Below are 14837 nucleotides of genomic sequence, written 5' to 3'. Positions count from 1 at the left end.
CCATGCGTGGTACCTTGGACAGCTTACGGCCATACCACCCTGAACACGCCCGATCTCGTCTGATCTCGGAAGCTAAGCAGGGTCGGGCCTGGTTAGTACTTGGATGGGAGACCGCCTGGGAATACCAGGTGCTGTAAGCTTTTTCACTTTTCTCCACAAGCTCCTGCCGTGTTTAACGTAGGGATCCTCTCTGGTTTTCCTCCGTGTCTTTGCAGAACTGTGCGCGGGAGTCCCACTCTCTGGTATTTCTCCGACGGAGGAACGGATCGGAACGCTCTCAGCGCAGCTGCCGCCTGGCCGTTGAAGGCGCGTCTGACGAGCGACATCCCTAAAAGGCCCATGCGTGGTACCTTGGACAGCTTACGGCCATACCACCCTGAACACGCCCGATCTCGTCTGATCTCGGAAGCTAAGCAGGGTCGGGCCTGGTTAGTACTTGGATGGGAGACCGCCTGGGAATACCAGGTGCTGTAAGCTTTTTCACTTTTCTCCACAAGCTCCTGCCGTGTTTAACGTAGGGATCCTCTCTGGTTTTCCTCCGTGTCTTTGCAGAACTGTGCGCGGGAGTCCCACTCTCTGGTATTTCTCCGACGGATCGGAACGCTCTCAGCGCAGCTGCCGCCTGGGCGTTGAAGGCGCGTCTGACGAGCGACATCCCTAAAAGGCCCATGCGTGGTACCTTGGACAGCTTACGGCCATACCACCCTGAACACGCCCGATCTCGTCTGATCTCGGAAGCTAAGCAGGGTCGGGCCTGGTTAGTACTTGGATGGGAGTCCGCCTGGGAATACCAGGTGCTGTAAACTTTTTCACTTTTCTCCACAAGCTCCTGCCGTGTTTAACGTAGGGATCCTCTCTGGTTTTCCTCCGTGTCTTTGCAGAACTGTGCGCGGGAGTCCCACTCTCTGGTATTTCTCCGACGGAGGAACGGATCGGAACGCTCTCAGCGCAGCTGCCGCCTGGGCGTTGAAGGCGCGTCTGACGAGCGACATCCCTAAAAGGCCCATGCGTGGTACCTTGGACAGCTTACGGCCATACCACCCTGAACACGCCCGATCTCGTCTGATCTCGGAAGCTAAGCAGGGTCGGGCCTGGTTAGTACTTGGATGGGAGACCGCCTGGGAATACCAGGTGCTGTAAGCTTTTTCACTTTTCTCCACAAGCTCCTGCCGTGTTTAACGTAGGGATCCTCTCTGGTTTTCCTCCGTGTCTTTGCAGAACTGTGCGCGGGAGTCCCACTCTCTGGTATTTCTCCGACGGAGGAACGGATCGGAACGCTCTCAGCGCAGCTGCCGCCTGGGCGTTGAAGGCGCGTCTGACGAGCGACATCCCTAAAAGGCCCATGCGTGGTACCTTGGACAGCTTACGGCCATACCACCCTGAACACGCCCGATCTCGTCTGATCTCGGAAGCTAAGCAGGGTCGGGCCTGGTTAGTACTTGGATGGGAGACCGCCTGGGAATACCAGGTGCTGTAAGCTTTTTCACTTTTCTCCACAAGCTCCTGCCGTGTTTAACGTAGGGATCCTCTCTGGTTTTCCTCCGTGTCTTTGCAGAACTGTGCGCGGGAGTCCCACTCTCTGATATATTTCTCCGACGGAGGAACGGATCGGAACGCTCTCAGCGCAGCTGCCGCCTGGGCGTTGAAGGCGCGTCTGACGAGCGACATCCCTAAAAGGCCCATGCGTGGTACCTTGGACAGCTTACGGCCATACCACCCTGAACACGCCCGATCTCGTCTGATCTCGGAAGCTAAGCAGGGTCGGGCCTGGTTAGTACTTGGATGGGAGACCGCCTGGGAATACCAGGTGCTGTAAGCTTTTTCACTTTTCTCCACAAGCTCCTGCCGTGTTTAACGTAGGGATCCTCTCTGGTTTTCCTCCGTGTCTTTGCAGAACTGTGCGCGGGAGTCCCACTCTCTGGTATTTCTCCGACGGAGGAACGGATCGGAACGCTCTCAGCGCAGCTGCCGCCTGGCCGTTGAAGGCGCGTCTGACGAGCGACATCCCTAAAAGGCCCATGCGTGGTACCTTGGACAGCTTACGGCCATACCACCCTGAACACGCCCGATCTCGTCTGATCTCGGAAGCTAAGCAGGGTCGGGCCTGGTTAGTACTTGGATGGGAGACCGCCTGGGAATACCAGGTGCTGTAAGCTTTTTCACTTTTCTCCACAAGCTCCTGCCGTGTTTAACGTAGGGATCCTCTCTGGTTTTCCTCCGTGTCTTTGCAGAACTGTGCGCGGGAGTCCCACTCTCTGGTATTTCTCCGACGGAGGAACGGATCGGAACGCTCTCAGCGCAGCTGCCGCCTGGGCGTTGAAGGCGCGTCTGACGAGCGACATCCCTAAAAGGCCCATGCGTGGTACCTTGGACAGCTTACGGCCATACCACCCTGAACACGCCCGATCTCGTCTGATCTCGGAAGCTAAGCAGGGTCGGGCCTGGTTAGTACTTGGATGGGAGACCGCCTGGGAATACCAGGTGCTGTAAGCTTTTTCACTTTTCTCCACAAGCTCCTGCCGTGTTTAACGTAGGGATCCTCTCTGGTTTTCCTCCGTGTCTTTGCAGAACTGTGCGCGGGAGTCCCACTCTCTGGTATTTCTCCGACGGAGGAACGGATCGGAACGCTCTCAGCGCAGCTGCCGCCTGGGCGTTGAAGGCGCGTCTGACGAGCGACATCCCTAAAAGGCCCATGCGTGGTACCTTGGGCAGCTTACGGCCATACCACCCTGAACACGCCCGATCTCGTCTGATCTCGGAAGCTAAGCAGGGTCGGGCCTGGTTAGTACTTGGATGGGAGACCGCCTGGGAATACCAGGTGCTGTAAGCTTTTTCACTTTTCTCCACAAGCTCCTGCCGTGTTTAACGTAGGGATCCTCTCTGGTTTTCCTCCGTGTCTTTGCAGAACTGTGCGCGGGAGTCCCACTCTCTGGTATTTCTCCGACGGATCGGAACGCTCTCAGCGCAGCTGCCGCCTGGGCGTTGAAGGCGCGTCTGACGAGCGACATCCCTAAAAGGCCCATGCGTGGTACCTTGGACAGCTTACGGCCATACCACCCTGAACACGCCCGATCTCGTCTGATCTCGGAAGCTAAGCAGGTTCGGGCCTGGTTAGTACTTGGATGGGAGACCGCCTGGGAATACCAGGTGCTGTAAGCTTTTTCACTTTTCTCCACAAGCTCCTGCCGTGTTTAACGTAGGGATCCTCTCTGGTTTTCCTCCGTGTCTTTGCAGAACTGTGCGCGGGAGTCCCACTCTCTGGTATTTCTCCGACGGAGGAACGGATCGGAACGCTCTCAGCGCAGCTGCCGCCTGGGCGTTGAAGGCGCGTCTGACGAGCGACATCCCTAAAAGGCCCATGCGTGGTACCTTGGACAGCTTACGGCCATACCACCCTGAACACACCCGATCTCGTCTGATCTCGGAAGCTAAGAAGGGTCGGGCCTGGTTAGTACTTGGATGGGAGACCGCCTGGGAATACCAGGTGCTGTAAGCTTTTTCACTTTTCTCCACAAGCTCCTGCCGTGTTTAACGTAGGGATCCTCTCTGGTTTTCCTCCGTGTCTTTGCAGAACTGTGCGCGGGAGTCCCACTCTCTGGTATTTCTCCGACGGAGGAACGGATCGGAACGCTCTCAGCGCAGCTGCCGCCTGGGCGTTGAAGGCGCGTCTGACGAGCGACATCCCTAAAAGGCCCATGCGTGGTACCTTGGGCAGCTTACGGCCATACCACCCTGAACACGCCCGATCTCGTCTGATCTCGGAAGCTAAGCAGGGTCGGGCCTGGTTAGTACTTGGATGGGAGACCGCCTGGGAATACCAGGTGCTGTAAGCTTTTTCACTTTTCTCCACAAGCTCCTGCCGTGTTTAACGTAGGGATCCTCTCTGGTTTTCCTCCGTGTCTTTGCAGAACTGTGCGCGGGAGTCCCACTCTCTGGTATTTCTCCGACGGATCGGAACGCTCTCAGCGCAGCTGCCGCCTGGGCGTTGAAGGCGCGTCTGACGAGCGACATCCCTAAAAGGCCCATGCGTGGTACCTTGGACAGCTTACGGCCATACCACCCTGAACACGCCCGATCTCGTCTGATCTCGGAAGCTAAGCAGGGTCGGGCCTGGTTAGTACTTGGATGGGAGACCGCCTGGGAATACCAGGTGCTGTAAGCTTTTTCACTTTTCTCCACAAGCTCCTGCCGTGTTTAACGTAGGGATCCTCTCTGGTTTTCCTCCGTGTCTTTGCAGAACTGTGCGCGGGAGTCCCACTCTCTGGTATTTCTCCGACGGAGGAACGGATCGGAACGCTCTCAGCGCAGCTGCCGCCTGGGCGTTGAAGGCGCGTCTGACGAGCGACATCCCTAAAAGGCCCATGCGTGGTACCTTGGACAGCTTACGGCCATACCACCCTGAACACGCCCGATCTCGTCTGATCTCGGAAGCTAAGCAGGGTCGGGCCTGGTTAGTACTTGGATGGGAGACCGCCTGGGAATACCAGGTGCTGTAAGCTTTTTCACTTTTCTCCACAAGCTCCTGCCGTGTTTAACGTAGGGATCCTCTCTGGTTTTCCTCCGTGTCTTTGCAGAACTGTGCGCGGGAGTCCCACTCTCTGGTATTTCTCCGACGGAGGAACGGATCGGAACGCTCTCAGCGCAGCTGCCGCCTGGCCGTTGAAGGCGCGTCTGACGAGCGACATCCCTAAAAGGCCCATGCGTGGTACCTTGGACAGCTTACGGCCATACCACCCTGAACACGCCCGATCTCGTCTGATCTCGGAAGCTAAGCAGGGTCGGGCCTGGTTCGTACTTGGATGGGAGACCGCCTGGGAATACCAGGTGCTGTAAGCTTTTTCACTTTTCTCCACAAGCTCCTGCCGTGTTTAACGTAGGGATCCTCTCTGGTTTTCCTCCGTGTCTTTGCAGAACTGTGCGCGGGAGTCCCACTCTCTGGTATTTCTCCGACGGAGGAACGGATCGGAACGCTCTCAGCGCAGCTGCCGCCTGGGCGTTGAAGGCGCGTCTGACGAGCGACATCCCTAAAAGGCCCATGCGTGGTACCTTGGGCAGCTTACGGCCATACCACCCTGAACACGCCCGATCTCGTCTGATCTCGTAAGCTAAGCAGGGTCGGGCCTGGTTAGTACTTGGATGGGAGACCGCCTGGGAATACCAGGTGCTGTAAGCTTTTTCACTTTTCTCCACAAGCTCCTGCCGTGTTTAACGTAGGGATCCTCTCTGGTTTTCCTCCGTGTCTTTGCAGAACTGTGCGCGGGAGTCCCACTCTCTGGTATTTCTCCGACGGATCGGAACGCTCTCAGCGCAGCTGCCGCCTGGCCGTTGAAGGCGCGTCTGACGAGCGACATCCCTAAAAGGCCCATGCGTGGTACCTTGGACAGCTTACGGCCATACCACCCTGAACACGCCCGATCTCGTCTGATCTCGGAAACTAAGCAGGGTCGGGCCTGGTTAGTACTTGGATGGGAGACCGCCTGGGAATACCAGGTGCTGTAAGCTTTTTCACTTTTCTCCACAAGCTCCTGCCGTGTTTAACGTAGGGATCCTCTCTGGTTTTCCTCCGTGTCTTTGCAGAACTGTGCGCGGGAGTCCCACTCTCTGGTATTTCTCCGACGGAGGAACGGATCGGAACGCTCTCAGCGCAGCTGCCGCCTGGGCGTTGAAGGCGCGTCTGACGAGCGACATCCCTAAAAGGCCCATGCGTGGTACCTTGGACAGCTTACGGCCATACCACCCTGAACACGCCCGATCTCGTCTGATCTCGGAAGCTAAGCAGGGTCGGGCCTGGTTAGTACTTGGATGGGAGACCGCCTGGGAATACCAGGTGCTGTAAGCTTTTTCACTTTTCTCCACAAGCTCCTGCCGTGTTTAACGTAGGGATCCTCTCTGGTTTTCCTCCGTGTCTTTGCAGAACTGTGCGCGGGAGTCCCACTCTCTGGTATTTCTCCGACGGATCGGAACGCTCTCAGCGCAGCTGCCGCCTGGCCGTTGAAGGCGCGTCTGACGAGCGACATCCCTAAAAGGCCCATGCGTGGTACCTTGGACAGCTTACGGCCATACCACCCTGAACACGCCCGATCTCGTCTGATCTCGGAAACTAAGCAGGGTCGGGCCTGGTTAGTACTTGGATGGGAGACCGCCTGGGAATACCAGGTGCTGTAAGCTTTTTCACTTTTCTCCACAAGCTCCTGCCGTGTTTAACGTAGGGATCCTCTCTGGTTTTCCTCCGTGTCTTTGCAGAACTGTGCGCGGGAGTCCCACTCTCTGGTATTTCTCCGACGGAGGAACGGATCGGAACGCTCTCAGCGCAGCTGCCGCCTGGGCGTTGAAGGCGCGTCTGACGAGCGACATCCCTAAAAGGCCCATGCGTGGTACCTTGGACAGCTTACGGCCATACCACCCTGAACACGCCCGATCTCGTCTGATCTCGGAAGCTAAGCAGGGTCGGGCCTGGTTAGTACTTGGATGGGAGACCGCCTGGGAATACCAGGTGCTGTAAGCTTTTTCACTTTTCTCCACAAGCTCCTGCCGTGTTTAACGTAGGGATCCTCTCTGGTTTTCCTCCGTGTCTTTGCAGAACTGTGCGCGGGAGTCCCACTCTCTGGTATTTCTCCGACGGATCGGAACGCTCTCAGCGCAGCTGCCGCCTGGCCGTTGAAGGCGCGTCTGACGAGCGACATCCCTAAAAGGCCCATGCGTGGTACCTTGGACAGCTTACGGCCATACCACCCTGAACACGCCCGATCTCGTCTGATCTCGGAAACTAAGCAGGGTCGGGCCTGGTTAGTACTTGGATGGGAGACCGCCTGGGAATACCAGGTGCTGTAAGCTTTTTCACTTTTCTCCACAAGCTCCTGCCGTGTTTAACGTAGGGATCCTCTCTGGTTTTCCTCCGTGTCTTTGCAGAACTGTGCGCGGGAGTCCCACTCTCTGGTATTTCTCCGACGGAGGAACGGATCGGAACGCTCTCAGCGCAGCTGCCGCCTGGGCGTTGAAGGCGCGTCTGACGAGCGACATCCCTAAAAGGCCCATGCGTGGTACCTTGGACAGCTTACGGCCATACCACCCTGAACACGCCCGATCTCGTCTGATCTCGGAAGCTAAGCAGGGTCGGGCCTGGTTAGTACTTGGATGGGAGACCGCCTGGGAATACCAGGTGCTGTAAGCTTTTTCACTTTTCTCCACAAGCTCCTGCCGTGTTTAACGTAGGGATCCTCTCTGGTTTTCCTCCGTGTCTTTGCAGAACTGTGCGCGGGAGTCCCACTCTCTGGTATTTCTCCGACGGAGGAACGGATCGGAACGCTCTCAGCGCAGCTGCCGCCTGGGCGTTGAAGGCGCGTCTGACGAGCGACATCCCTAAAAGGCCCATGCGTGGTACCTTGGACAGCTTACGGCCATACCACCCTGAACACGCCCGATCTCGTCTGATCTCGGAAGCTAAGCAGGGTCGGGCCTGGTTAGTACTTGGATGGGAGACCGCCTGGGAATACCAGGTGCTGTAAGCTTTTTCACTTTTCTCCACAAGCTCCTGCCGTGTTTAACGTAGGGATCCTCTCTGGTTTTCCTCCGTGTCTTTGCAGAACTGTGCGCGGGAGTCCCACTCTCTGGTATTTCTCCGACGGAGGAACGGATCGGAACGCTCTCAGCGCAGCTGCCGCCTGGGCGTTGAAGGCGCGTCTGACGAGCGACATCCCTAAAAGGCCCATGCGTGGTACCTTGGGCAGCTTACGGCCATACCACCCTGAACACGCCCGATCTCGTCTGATCTCGTAAGCTAAGCAGGGTCGGGCCTGGTTAGTACTTGGATGGGAGACCGCCTGGGAATACCAGGTGCTGTAAGCTTTTTCACTTTTCTCCACAAGCTCCTGCCGTGTTTAACGTAGGGATCCTCTCTGGTTTTCCTCCGTGTCTTTGCAGAACTGTGCGCGGGAGTCCCACTCTCTGGTATTTCTCCGACGGAGGAACGGATCGGAACGCTCTCAGCGCAGCTGCCGCCTGGGCGTTGAAGGCGCGTCTGACGAGCGACATCCCTAAAAGGCCCATGCGTGGTACCTTGGACAGCTTACGGCCATACCACCCTGAACACGCCCGATCTCGTCTGATCTCGGAAGCTAAGCAGGGTCGGGCCTGGTTAGTACTTGGATGGGAGACCGCCTGGGAATACCAGGTGCTGTAAGCTTTTTCACTTTTCTCCACAAGCTCCTGCCGTGTTTAACGTAGGGATCCTCTCTGGTTTTCCTCCGTGTCTTTGCAGAACTGTGCGCGGGAGTCCCACTCTCTGGTATTTCTCCGACGGAGGAACGGATCGGAACGCTCTCAGCGCAGCTGCCGCCTGGCCGTTGAAGGCGCGTCTGACGAGCGACATCCCTAAAAGGCCCATGCGTGGTACCTTGGACAGCTTACGGCCATACCACCCTGAACACGCCCGATCTCGTCTGATCTCGGAAGCTAAGCAGGGTCGGGCCTGGTTAGTACTTGGATGGGAGACCGCCTGGGAATACCAGGTGCTGTAAGCTTTTTCACTTTTCTCCACAAGCTCCTGCCGTGTTTAACGTAGGGATCCTCTCTGGTTTTCCTCCGTGTCTTTGCAGAACTGTGCGCGGGAGTCCCACTCTCTGGTATTTCTCAGACGGATCGGAACGCTCTCAGCGCAGCTGCCGCCTGGGCGTTGAAGGCGCGTCTGACGAGCGACATCCCTAAAAGGCCCATGCGTGGTACCTTGGACAGCTTACGGCCATACCACCCTGAACACGCCCGATCTCGTCTGATCTCGGAAGCTAAGCAGGGTCGGGCCTGGTTAGTACTTGGATGGGAGTCCGCCTGGGAATACCAGGTGCTGTAAACTTTTTCACTTTTCTCCACAAGCTCCTGCCGTGTTTAACGTAGGGATCCTCTCTGGTTTTCCTCCGTGTCTTTGCAGAACTGTGCGCGGGAGTCCCACTCTCTGGTATTTCTCCGACGGAGGAACGGATCGGAACGCTCTCAGCGCAGCTGCCGCCTGGGCGTTGAAGGTGCGTCTGACGAGCGACATCCCTAAAAGGCCCATGCGTGGTACCTTGGACAGCTTACGGCCATACCACCCTGAACACGCCCGATCTCGTCTGATCTCGGAAGCTAAGCAGGGTCGGGCCTGGTTAGTACTTGGATGGGAGACCGCCTGGGAATACCAGGTGCTGTAAGCTTTTTCACTTTTCTCCACAAGCTCCTGCCGTGTTTAACGTAGGGATCCTCTCTGGTTTTCCTCCGTGTCTTTGCAGAACTGTGCGCGGGAGTCCCACTCTCTGGTATTTCTCCGACGGAGGAACGGATCGGAACGCTCTCAGCGCAGCTGCCGCCTGGCCGTTGAAGGCGCGTCTGACGAGCGACATCCCTAAAAGGCCCATGCGTGGTACCTTGGACAGCTTACGGCCATACCACCCTGAACACGCCCGATCTCGTCTGATCTCGGAAGCTAAGCAGGGTCGGGCCTGGTTAGTACTTGGATGGGAGACCGCCTGGGAATACCAGGTGCTGTAAGCTTTTTCACTTTTCTCCACAAGCTCCTGCCGTGTTTAACGTAGGGATCCTCTCTGGTTTTCCTCCGTGTCTTTGCAGAACTGTGCGCGGGAGTCCCACTCTCTGGTATTTCTCAGACGGATCGGAACGCTCTCAGCGCAGCTGCCGCCTGGGCGTTGAAGGCGCGTCTGACGAGCGACATCCCTAAAAGGCCCATGCGTGGTACCTTGGACAGCTTACGGCCATACCACCCTGAACACGCCCGATCTCGTCTGATCTCGGAAGCTAAGCAGGGTCGGGCCTGGTTAGTACTTGGATGGGAGTCCGCCTGGGAATACCAGGTGCTGTAAACTTTTTCACTTTTCTCCACAAGCTCCTGCCGTGTTTAACGTAGGGATCCTCTCTGGTTTTCCTCCGTGTCTTTGCAGAACTGTGCGCGGGAGTCCCACTCTCTGGTATTTCTCCGACGGAGGAACGGATCGGAACGCTCTCAGCGCAGCTGCCGCCTGGGCGTTGAAGGTGCGTCTGACGAGCGACATCCCTAAAAGGCCCATGCGTGGTACCTTGGACAGCTTACGGCCATACCACCCTGAACACGCCCGATCTCGTCTGATCTCGGAAGCTAAGCAGGGTCGGGCCTGGTTAGTACTTGGATGGGAGACCGCCTGGGAATACCAGGTGCTGTAAGCTTTTTCACTTTTCTCCACAAGCTCCTGCCGTGTTTAACGTAGGGATCCTCTCTGGTTTTCCTCCGTGTCTTTGCAGAACTGTGCGCGGGAGTCCCACTCTCTGGTATTTCTCCGACGGAGGAACGGATCGGAACGCTCTCAGCGCAGCTGCCGCCTGGGCGTTGAAGGCGCGTCTGACGAGCGACATCCCTAAAAGGCCCATGCGTGGTACCTTGGACAGCTTACGGCCATACCACCCTGAACACGCCCGATCTCGTCTGATCTCGGAAGCTAAGAAGGGTCGGGCCTGGTTAGTACTTGGATGGGAGACCGCCTGGGAATACCAGGTGCTGTAAGCTTTTTCACTTTTCTCCACAAGCTCCTGCCGTGTTTAACGTAGGGATCCTCTCTGGTTTTCCTCCGTGTCTTTGCAGAACTGTGCGCGGGAGTCCCACTCTCTGGTATTTCTCCGACGGAGGAACGGATCGGAACGCTCTCAGCGCAGCTGCCGCCTGGGCGTTGAAGGCGCGTCTGACGAGCGACATCCCTAAAAGGCCCATGCGTGGTACCTTGGACAGCTTACGGCCATACCACCCTGAACACGCCCGATCTCGTCTGATCTCGGAAGCTAAGCAGGGTCGGGCCTGGTTAGTACTTGGATGGGAGACCGCCTGGGAATACCAGGTGCTGTAAGCTTTTTCACTTTTCTCCACAAGCTCCTGCCGTGTTTAACGTAGGGATCCTCTCTGGTTTTCCTCCGTGTCTTTGCAGAACTGTGCGCGGGAGTCCCACTCTCTGGTATTTCTCCGACGGAGGAACGGATCGGAACGCTCTCAGCGCAGCTGCCGCCTGGCCGTTGAAGGCGCGTCTGACGAGCGACATCCCTAAAAGGCCCATGCGTGGTACCTTGGACAGCTTACGGCCATACCACCCTGAACACGCCCGATCTCGTCTGATCTCGGAAGCTAAGCAGGGTCGGGCCTGGTTAGTACTTGGATGGGAGACCGCCTGGGAATACCAGGTGCTGTAAGCTTTTTCACTTTTCTCCACAAGCTCCTGCCGTGTTTAACGTAGGGATCCTCTCTGGTTTTCCTCCGTGTCTTTGCAGAACTGTGCGCGGGAGTCCCACTCTCTGGTATTTCTCAGACGGATCGGAACGCTCTCAGCGCAGCTGCCGCCTGGGCGTTGAAGGCGCGTCTGACGAGCGACATCCCTAAAAGGCCCATGCGTGGTACCTTGGACAGCTTACGGCCATACCACCCTGAACACGCCCGATCTCGTCTGATCTCGGAAGCTAAGCAGGGTCGGGCCTGGTTAGTACTTGGATGGGAGTCCGCCTGGGAATACCAGGTGCTGTAAACTTTTTCACTTTTCTCCACAAGCTCCTGCCGTGTTTAACGTAGGGATCCTCTCTGGTTTTCCTCCGTGTCTTTGCAGAACTGTGCGCGGGAGTCCCACTCTCTGGTATTTCTCCGACGGAGGAACGGATCGGAACGCTCTCAGCGCAGCTGCCGCCTGGGCGTTGAAGGTGCGTCTGACGAGCGACATCCCTAAAAGGCCCATGCGTGGTACCTTGGACAGCTTACGGCCATACCACCCTGAACACGCCCGATCTCGTCTGATCTCGGAAGCTAAGCAGGGTCGGGCCTGGTTAGTACTTGGATGGGAGACCGCCTGGGAATACCAGGTGCTGTAAGCTTTTTCACTTTTCTCCACAAGCTCCTGCCGTGTTTAACGTAGGGATCCTCTCTGGTTTTCCTCCGTGTCTTTGCAGAACTGTGCGCGGGAGTCCCACTCTCTGGTATTTCTCCGACGGAGGAACGGATCGGAACGCTCTCAGCGCAGCTGCCGCCTGGGCGTTGAAGGCGCGTCTGACGAGCGACATCCCTAAAAGGCCCATGCGTGGTACCTTGGACAGCTTACGGCCATACCACCCTGAACACGCCCGATCTCGTCTGATCTCGGAAGCTAAGCAGGGTCGGGCCTGGTTAGTACTTGGATGGGAGACCGCCTGGGAATACCAGGTGCTGTAAGCTTTTTCACTTTTCTCCACAAGCTCCTGCCGTGTTTAACGTAGGGATCCTCTCTGGTTTTCCTCCGTGTCTTTGCAGAACTGTGCGCGGGAGTCCCACTCTCTGGTATTTCTCCGACGGAGGAACGGATCGGAACGCTCTCAGCGCAGCTGCCGCCTGGCCGTTGAAGGCGCGTCTGACGAGCGACATCCCTAAAAGGCCCATGCGTGGTACCTTGGACAGCTTACGGCCATACCACCCTGAACACGCCCGATCTCGTCTGATCTCGGAAGCTAAGCAGGGTCGGGCCTGGTTAGTACTTGGATGGGAGACCGCCTGGGAATACCAGGTGCTGTAAGCTTTTTCACTTTTCTCCACAAGCTCCTGCCGTGTTTAACGTAGGGATCCTCTCTGGTTTTCCTCCGTGTCTTTGCAGAACTGTGCGCGGGAGTCCCACTCTCTGGTATTTCTCAGACGGATCGGAACGCTCTCAGCGCAGCTGCCGCCTGGGCGTTGAAGGCGCGTCTGACGAGCGACATCCCTAAAAGGCCCATGCGTGGTACCTTGGACAGCTTACGGCCATACCACCCTGAACACGCCCGATCTCGTCTGATCTCGGAAGCTAAGCAGGGTCGGGCCTGGTTAGTACTTGGATGGGAGTCCGCCTGGGAATACCAGGTGCTGTAAACTTTTTCACTTTTCTCCACAAGCTCCTGCCGTGTTTAACGTAGGGATCCTCTCTGGTTTTCCTCCGTGTCTTTGCAGAACTGTGCGCGGGAGTCCCACTCTCTGGTATTTCTCCGACGGAGGAACGGATCGGAACGCTCTCAGCGCAGCTGCCGCCTGGGCGTTGAAGGTGCGTCTGACGAGCGACATCCCTAAAAGGCCCATGCGTGGTACCTTGGACAGCTTACGGCCATACCACCCTGAACACGCCCGATCTCGTCTGATCTCGGAAGCTAAGCAGGGTCGGGCCTGGTTAGTACTTGGATGGGAGACCGCCTGGGAATACCAGGTGCTGTAAGCTTTTTCACTTTTCTCCACAAGCTCCTGCCGTGTTTAACGTAGGGATCCTCTCTGGTTTTCCTCCGTGTCTTTGCAGAACTGTGCGCGGGAGTCCCACTCTCTGGTATTTCTCCGACGGAGGAACGGATCGGAACGCTCTCAGCGCAGCTGCCGCCTGGGCGTTGAAGGCGCGTCTGACGAGCGACATCCCTAAAAGGCCCATGCGTGGTACCTTGGACAGCTTACGGCCATACCACCCTGAACACGCCCGATCTCGTCTGATCTCGGAAGCTAAGCAGGGTCGGGCCTGGTTAGTACTTGGATGGGAGACCGCCTGGGAATACCAGGTGCTGTAAGCTTTTTCACTTTTCTCCACAAGCTCCTGCCGTGTTTAACGTAGGGATCCTCTCTGGTTTTCCTCCGTGTCTTTGCAGAACTGTGCGCGGGAGTCCCACTCTCTGGTATTTCTCCGACGGAGGAACGGATCGGAACGCTCTCAGCGCAGCTGCCGCCTGGGCGTTGAAGGCGCGTCTGACGAGCGACATCCCTAAAAGGCCCATGCGTGGTACCTTGGACAGCTTACGGCCATACCACCCTGAACACGCCCGATCTCGTCTGATCTCGGAAGCTAAGAAGGGTCGGGCCTGGTTAGTACTTGGATGGGAGACCGCCTGGGAATACCAGGTGCTGTAAGCTTTTTCACTTTTCTCCACAAGCTCCTGCCGTGTTTAACGTAGGGATCCTCTCTGGTTTTCCTCCGTGTCTTTGCAGAACTGTGCGCGGGAGTCCCACTCTCTGGTATTTCTCCGACGGAGGAACGGATCGGAACGCTCTCAGCGCAGCTGCCGCCTGGGCGTTGAAGGCGCGTCTGACGAGCGACATCCCTAAAAGGCCCATGCGTGGTACCTTGGACAGCTTACGGCCATACCACCCTGAACACGCCCGATCTCGTCTGATCTCGGAAGCTAAGCAGGGTCGGGCCTGGTTAGTACTTGGATGGGAGACCGCCTGGGAATACCAGGTGCTGTAAGCTTTTTCACTTTTCTCCACAAGCTCCTGCCGTGTTTAACGTAGGGATCCTCTCTGGTTTTCCTCCGTGTCTTTGCAGAACTGTGCGCGGGAGTCCCACTCTCTGGTATTTCTCCGACGGAGGAACGGATCGGAACGCTCTCAGCGCAGCTGCCGCCTGGCCGTTGAAGGCGCGTCTGACGAGCGACATCCCTAAAAGGCCCATGCGTGGTACCTTGGACAGCTTACGGCCATACCACCCTGAACACGCCCGATCTCGTCTGATCTCGGAAGCTAAGCAGGGTCGGGCCTGGTTAGTACTTGGATGGGAGACCGCCTGGGAATACCAGGTGCTGTAAGCTTTTTCACTTTTCTCCACAAGCTCCTGCCGTGTTTAACGTAGGGATCCTCTCTGGTTTTCCTCCGTGTCTTTGCAGAACTGTGCGCGGGAGTCCCACTCTCTGGTATTTCTCCGACGGATCGGAACGCTCTCAGCGCAGCTGCCGCCTGGGCGTTGAAGGCGCGTCTGACGAGCGACATCCCTAAAAGGCCCATGCGTGGTACCTTGGACAGCTTACGGCCATACCACCCTGAACACGCCCGATCTCGTCTGATCTCGGAAGCTAAGCAGGGTCGGGCCTGGTTA

General features: G+C 57.1%; 45 non-coding genes across 45 annotated transcripts in view; all 45 read left to right on the top strand.

Annotated features, from left to right (window-relative positions):
• The first annotated feature begins 21 nt into the window (after positions 1-21).
• Positions 22-140, top strand: LOC137178216 (5S ribosomal RNA). The gene has a single exon (XR_010926806.1). It is a non-coding gene; the product is annotated as a 5S ribosomal RNA (ribosomal RNA).
• A 218-nt stretch (positions 141-358) lies between these two features.
• On the top strand, positions 359-477 carry LOC137178215 (5S ribosomal RNA). Its single transcript, XR_010926805.1, has one exon. It is a non-coding gene; the product is annotated as a 5S ribosomal RNA (ribosomal RNA).
• A 210-nt stretch (positions 478-687) lies between these two features.
• LOC137178071 (5S ribosomal RNA) lies at positions 688-806 on the top strand. Its single transcript, XR_010926679.1, has one exon. It is a non-coding gene; the product is annotated as a 5S ribosomal RNA (ribosomal RNA).
• Positions 807-1024: 218 nt separating this feature from the next.
• On the top strand, positions 1025-1143 carry LOC137178214 (5S ribosomal RNA). Its single transcript, XR_010926804.1, has one exon. It is a non-coding gene; the product is annotated as a 5S ribosomal RNA (ribosomal RNA).
• Positions 1144-1361: 218 nt separating this feature from the next.
• Positions 1362-1480, top strand: LOC137178213 (5S ribosomal RNA). Its single transcript, XR_010926803.1, has one exon. It is a non-coding gene; the product is annotated as a 5S ribosomal RNA (ribosomal RNA).
• A 220-nt stretch (positions 1481-1700) lies between these two features.
• Positions 1701-1819, top strand: LOC137178212 (5S ribosomal RNA). Its single transcript, XR_010926802.1, has one exon. It is a non-coding gene; the product is annotated as a 5S ribosomal RNA (ribosomal RNA).
• Positions 1820-2037: 218 nt separating this feature from the next.
• Positions 2038-2156, top strand: LOC137178211 (5S ribosomal RNA). Its single transcript, XR_010926801.1, has one exon. It is a non-coding gene; the product is annotated as a 5S ribosomal RNA (ribosomal RNA).
• Positions 2157-2374: 218 nt separating this feature from the next.
• On the top strand, positions 2375-2493 carry LOC137178210 (5S ribosomal RNA). Its single transcript, XR_010926800.1, has one exon. It is a non-coding gene; the product is annotated as a 5S ribosomal RNA (ribosomal RNA).
• A 218-nt stretch (positions 2494-2711) lies between these two features.
• LOC137178209 (5S ribosomal RNA) lies at positions 2712-2830 on the top strand. The gene has a single exon (XR_010926799.1). It is a non-coding gene; the product is annotated as a 5S ribosomal RNA (ribosomal RNA).
• Positions 2831-3040: 210 nt separating this feature from the next.
• LOC137178037 (5S ribosomal RNA) lies at positions 3041-3159 on the top strand. Its single transcript, XR_010926647.1, has one exon. It is a non-coding gene; the product is annotated as a 5S ribosomal RNA (ribosomal RNA).
• Positions 3160-3377: 218 nt separating this feature from the next.
• LOC137177950 (5S ribosomal RNA) lies at positions 3378-3496 on the top strand. Its single transcript, XR_010926564.1, has one exon. It is a non-coding gene; the product is annotated as a 5S ribosomal RNA (ribosomal RNA).
• Positions 3497-3714: 218 nt separating this feature from the next.
• LOC137178208 (5S ribosomal RNA) lies at positions 3715-3833 on the top strand. Its single transcript, XR_010926798.1, has one exon. It is a non-coding gene; the product is annotated as a 5S ribosomal RNA (ribosomal RNA).
• A 210-nt stretch (positions 3834-4043) lies between these two features.
• Positions 4044-4162, top strand: LOC137178206 (5S ribosomal RNA). Its single transcript, XR_010926796.1, has one exon. It is a non-coding gene; the product is annotated as a 5S ribosomal RNA (ribosomal RNA).
• A 218-nt stretch (positions 4163-4380) lies between these two features.
• Positions 4381-4499, top strand: LOC137178205 (5S ribosomal RNA). The gene has a single exon (XR_010926795.1). It is a non-coding gene; the product is annotated as a 5S ribosomal RNA (ribosomal RNA).
• Positions 4500-4717: 218 nt separating this feature from the next.
• Positions 4718-4836, top strand: LOC137177967 (5S ribosomal RNA). Its single transcript, XR_010926581.1, has one exon. It is a non-coding gene; the product is annotated as a 5S ribosomal RNA (ribosomal RNA).
• A 218-nt stretch (positions 4837-5054) lies between these two features.
• Positions 5055-5173, top strand: LOC137178045 (5S ribosomal RNA). Its single transcript, XR_010926655.1, has one exon. It is a non-coding gene; the product is annotated as a 5S ribosomal RNA (ribosomal RNA).
• Positions 5174-5383: 210 nt separating this feature from the next.
• On the top strand, positions 5384-5502 carry LOC137178021 (5S ribosomal RNA). Its single transcript, XR_010926632.1, has one exon. It is a non-coding gene; the product is annotated as a 5S ribosomal RNA (ribosomal RNA).
• A 218-nt stretch (positions 5503-5720) lies between these two features.
• LOC137178204 (5S ribosomal RNA) lies at positions 5721-5839 on the top strand. Its single transcript, XR_010926794.1, has one exon. It is a non-coding gene; the product is annotated as a 5S ribosomal RNA (ribosomal RNA).
• Positions 5840-6049: 210 nt separating this feature from the next.
• LOC137178020 (5S ribosomal RNA) lies at positions 6050-6168 on the top strand. Its single transcript, XR_010926631.1, has one exon. It is a non-coding gene; the product is annotated as a 5S ribosomal RNA (ribosomal RNA).
• A 218-nt stretch (positions 6169-6386) lies between these two features.
• LOC137178203 (5S ribosomal RNA) lies at positions 6387-6505 on the top strand. The gene has a single exon (XR_010926793.1). It is a non-coding gene; the product is annotated as a 5S ribosomal RNA (ribosomal RNA).
• Positions 6506-6715: 210 nt separating this feature from the next.
• On the top strand, positions 6716-6834 carry LOC137178019 (5S ribosomal RNA). Its single transcript, XR_010926630.1, has one exon. It is a non-coding gene; the product is annotated as a 5S ribosomal RNA (ribosomal RNA).
• A 218-nt stretch (positions 6835-7052) lies between these two features.
• LOC137178202 (5S ribosomal RNA) lies at positions 7053-7171 on the top strand. Its single transcript, XR_010926792.1, has one exon. It is a non-coding gene; the product is annotated as a 5S ribosomal RNA (ribosomal RNA).
• A 218-nt stretch (positions 7172-7389) lies between these two features.
• On the top strand, positions 7390-7508 carry LOC137178199 (5S ribosomal RNA). The gene has a single exon (XR_010926790.1). It is a non-coding gene; the product is annotated as a 5S ribosomal RNA (ribosomal RNA).
• A 218-nt stretch (positions 7509-7726) lies between these two features.
• LOC137178044 (5S ribosomal RNA) lies at positions 7727-7845 on the top strand. Its single transcript, XR_010926654.1, has one exon. It is a non-coding gene; the product is annotated as a 5S ribosomal RNA (ribosomal RNA).
• Positions 7846-8063: 218 nt separating this feature from the next.
• LOC137178198 (5S ribosomal RNA) lies at positions 8064-8182 on the top strand. Its single transcript, XR_010926789.1, has one exon. It is a non-coding gene; the product is annotated as a 5S ribosomal RNA (ribosomal RNA).
• Positions 8183-8400: 218 nt separating this feature from the next.
• LOC137178197 (5S ribosomal RNA) lies at positions 8401-8519 on the top strand. Its single transcript, XR_010926788.1, has one exon. It is a non-coding gene; the product is annotated as a 5S ribosomal RNA (ribosomal RNA).
• Positions 8520-8729: 210 nt separating this feature from the next.
• On the top strand, positions 8730-8848 carry LOC137178070 (5S ribosomal RNA). The gene has a single exon (XR_010926678.1). It is a non-coding gene; the product is annotated as a 5S ribosomal RNA (ribosomal RNA).
• A 218-nt stretch (positions 8849-9066) lies between these two features.
• On the top strand, positions 9067-9185 carry LOC137178196 (5S ribosomal RNA). The gene has a single exon (XR_010926787.1). It is a non-coding gene; the product is annotated as a 5S ribosomal RNA (ribosomal RNA).
• A 218-nt stretch (positions 9186-9403) lies between these two features.
• LOC137178195 (5S ribosomal RNA) lies at positions 9404-9522 on the top strand. The gene has a single exon (XR_010926786.1). It is a non-coding gene; the product is annotated as a 5S ribosomal RNA (ribosomal RNA).
• A 210-nt stretch (positions 9523-9732) lies between these two features.
• LOC137178069 (5S ribosomal RNA) lies at positions 9733-9851 on the top strand. Its single transcript, XR_010926677.1, has one exon. It is a non-coding gene; the product is annotated as a 5S ribosomal RNA (ribosomal RNA).
• A 218-nt stretch (positions 9852-10069) lies between these two features.
• On the top strand, positions 10070-10188 carry LOC137178193 (5S ribosomal RNA). The gene has a single exon (XR_010926784.1). It is a non-coding gene; the product is annotated as a 5S ribosomal RNA (ribosomal RNA).
• Positions 10189-10406: 218 nt separating this feature from the next.
• Positions 10407-10525, top strand: LOC137178008 (5S ribosomal RNA). Its single transcript, XR_010926620.1, has one exon. It is a non-coding gene; the product is annotated as a 5S ribosomal RNA (ribosomal RNA).
• Positions 10526-10743: 218 nt separating this feature from the next.
• On the top strand, positions 10744-10862 carry LOC137178192 (5S ribosomal RNA). Its single transcript, XR_010926783.1, has one exon. It is a non-coding gene; the product is annotated as a 5S ribosomal RNA (ribosomal RNA).
• Positions 10863-11080: 218 nt separating this feature from the next.
• On the top strand, positions 11081-11199 carry LOC137178191 (5S ribosomal RNA). Its single transcript, XR_010926782.1, has one exon. It is a non-coding gene; the product is annotated as a 5S ribosomal RNA (ribosomal RNA).
• A 210-nt stretch (positions 11200-11409) lies between these two features.
• On the top strand, positions 11410-11528 carry LOC137178068 (5S ribosomal RNA). Its single transcript, XR_010926676.1, has one exon. It is a non-coding gene; the product is annotated as a 5S ribosomal RNA (ribosomal RNA).
• A 218-nt stretch (positions 11529-11746) lies between these two features.
• LOC137178190 (5S ribosomal RNA) lies at positions 11747-11865 on the top strand. Its single transcript, XR_010926781.1, has one exon. It is a non-coding gene; the product is annotated as a 5S ribosomal RNA (ribosomal RNA).
• A 218-nt stretch (positions 11866-12083) lies between these two features.
• LOC137178189 (5S ribosomal RNA) lies at positions 12084-12202 on the top strand. The gene has a single exon (XR_010926780.1). It is a non-coding gene; the product is annotated as a 5S ribosomal RNA (ribosomal RNA).
• A 218-nt stretch (positions 12203-12420) lies between these two features.
• Positions 12421-12539, top strand: LOC137178188 (5S ribosomal RNA). The gene has a single exon (XR_010926779.1). It is a non-coding gene; the product is annotated as a 5S ribosomal RNA (ribosomal RNA).
• Positions 12540-12749: 210 nt separating this feature from the next.
• Positions 12750-12868, top strand: LOC137178067 (5S ribosomal RNA). The gene has a single exon (XR_010926675.1). It is a non-coding gene; the product is annotated as a 5S ribosomal RNA (ribosomal RNA).
• A 218-nt stretch (positions 12869-13086) lies between these two features.
• Positions 13087-13205, top strand: LOC137178187 (5S ribosomal RNA). Its single transcript, XR_010926778.1, has one exon. It is a non-coding gene; the product is annotated as a 5S ribosomal RNA (ribosomal RNA).
• Positions 13206-13423: 218 nt separating this feature from the next.
• Positions 13424-13542, top strand: LOC137178186 (5S ribosomal RNA). Its single transcript, XR_010926777.1, has one exon. It is a non-coding gene; the product is annotated as a 5S ribosomal RNA (ribosomal RNA).
• A 218-nt stretch (positions 13543-13760) lies between these two features.
• Positions 13761-13879, top strand: LOC137178007 (5S ribosomal RNA). Its single transcript, XR_010926619.1, has one exon. It is a non-coding gene; the product is annotated as a 5S ribosomal RNA (ribosomal RNA).
• A 218-nt stretch (positions 13880-14097) lies between these two features.
• Positions 14098-14216, top strand: LOC137178184 (5S ribosomal RNA). Its single transcript, XR_010926776.1, has one exon. It is a non-coding gene; the product is annotated as a 5S ribosomal RNA (ribosomal RNA).
• Positions 14217-14434: 218 nt separating this feature from the next.
• Positions 14435-14553, top strand: LOC137178183 (5S ribosomal RNA). The gene has a single exon (XR_010926775.1). It is a non-coding gene; the product is annotated as a 5S ribosomal RNA (ribosomal RNA).
• Positions 14554-14763: 210 nt separating this feature from the next.
• Positions 14764-14837, top strand: part of LOC137178066 (5S ribosomal RNA) — a 119-nt gene continuing 45 nt past the window's right edge. The window contains exon 1 of the ribosomal RNA XR_010926674.1: positions 14764-14837. This exon is cut by the window's right edge and continues 45 nt beyond it. This is a non-coding gene — a ribosomal RNA (5S ribosomal RNA).

This window comes from Thunnus thynnus, chromosome 24 (genome assembly GCF_963924715.1).
Source record: "Thunnus thynnus chromosome 24, fThuThy2.1, whole genome shotgun sequence".
NCBI classification, from domain to species: domain Eukaryota; kingdom Metazoa; phylum Chordata; class Actinopteri; order Scombriformes; family Scombridae; genus Thunnus; species Thunnus thynnus.
Note: the sequence above shows the minus strand (reverse complement) of the source record. Positions and strands in the feature narration are given on the sequence as shown.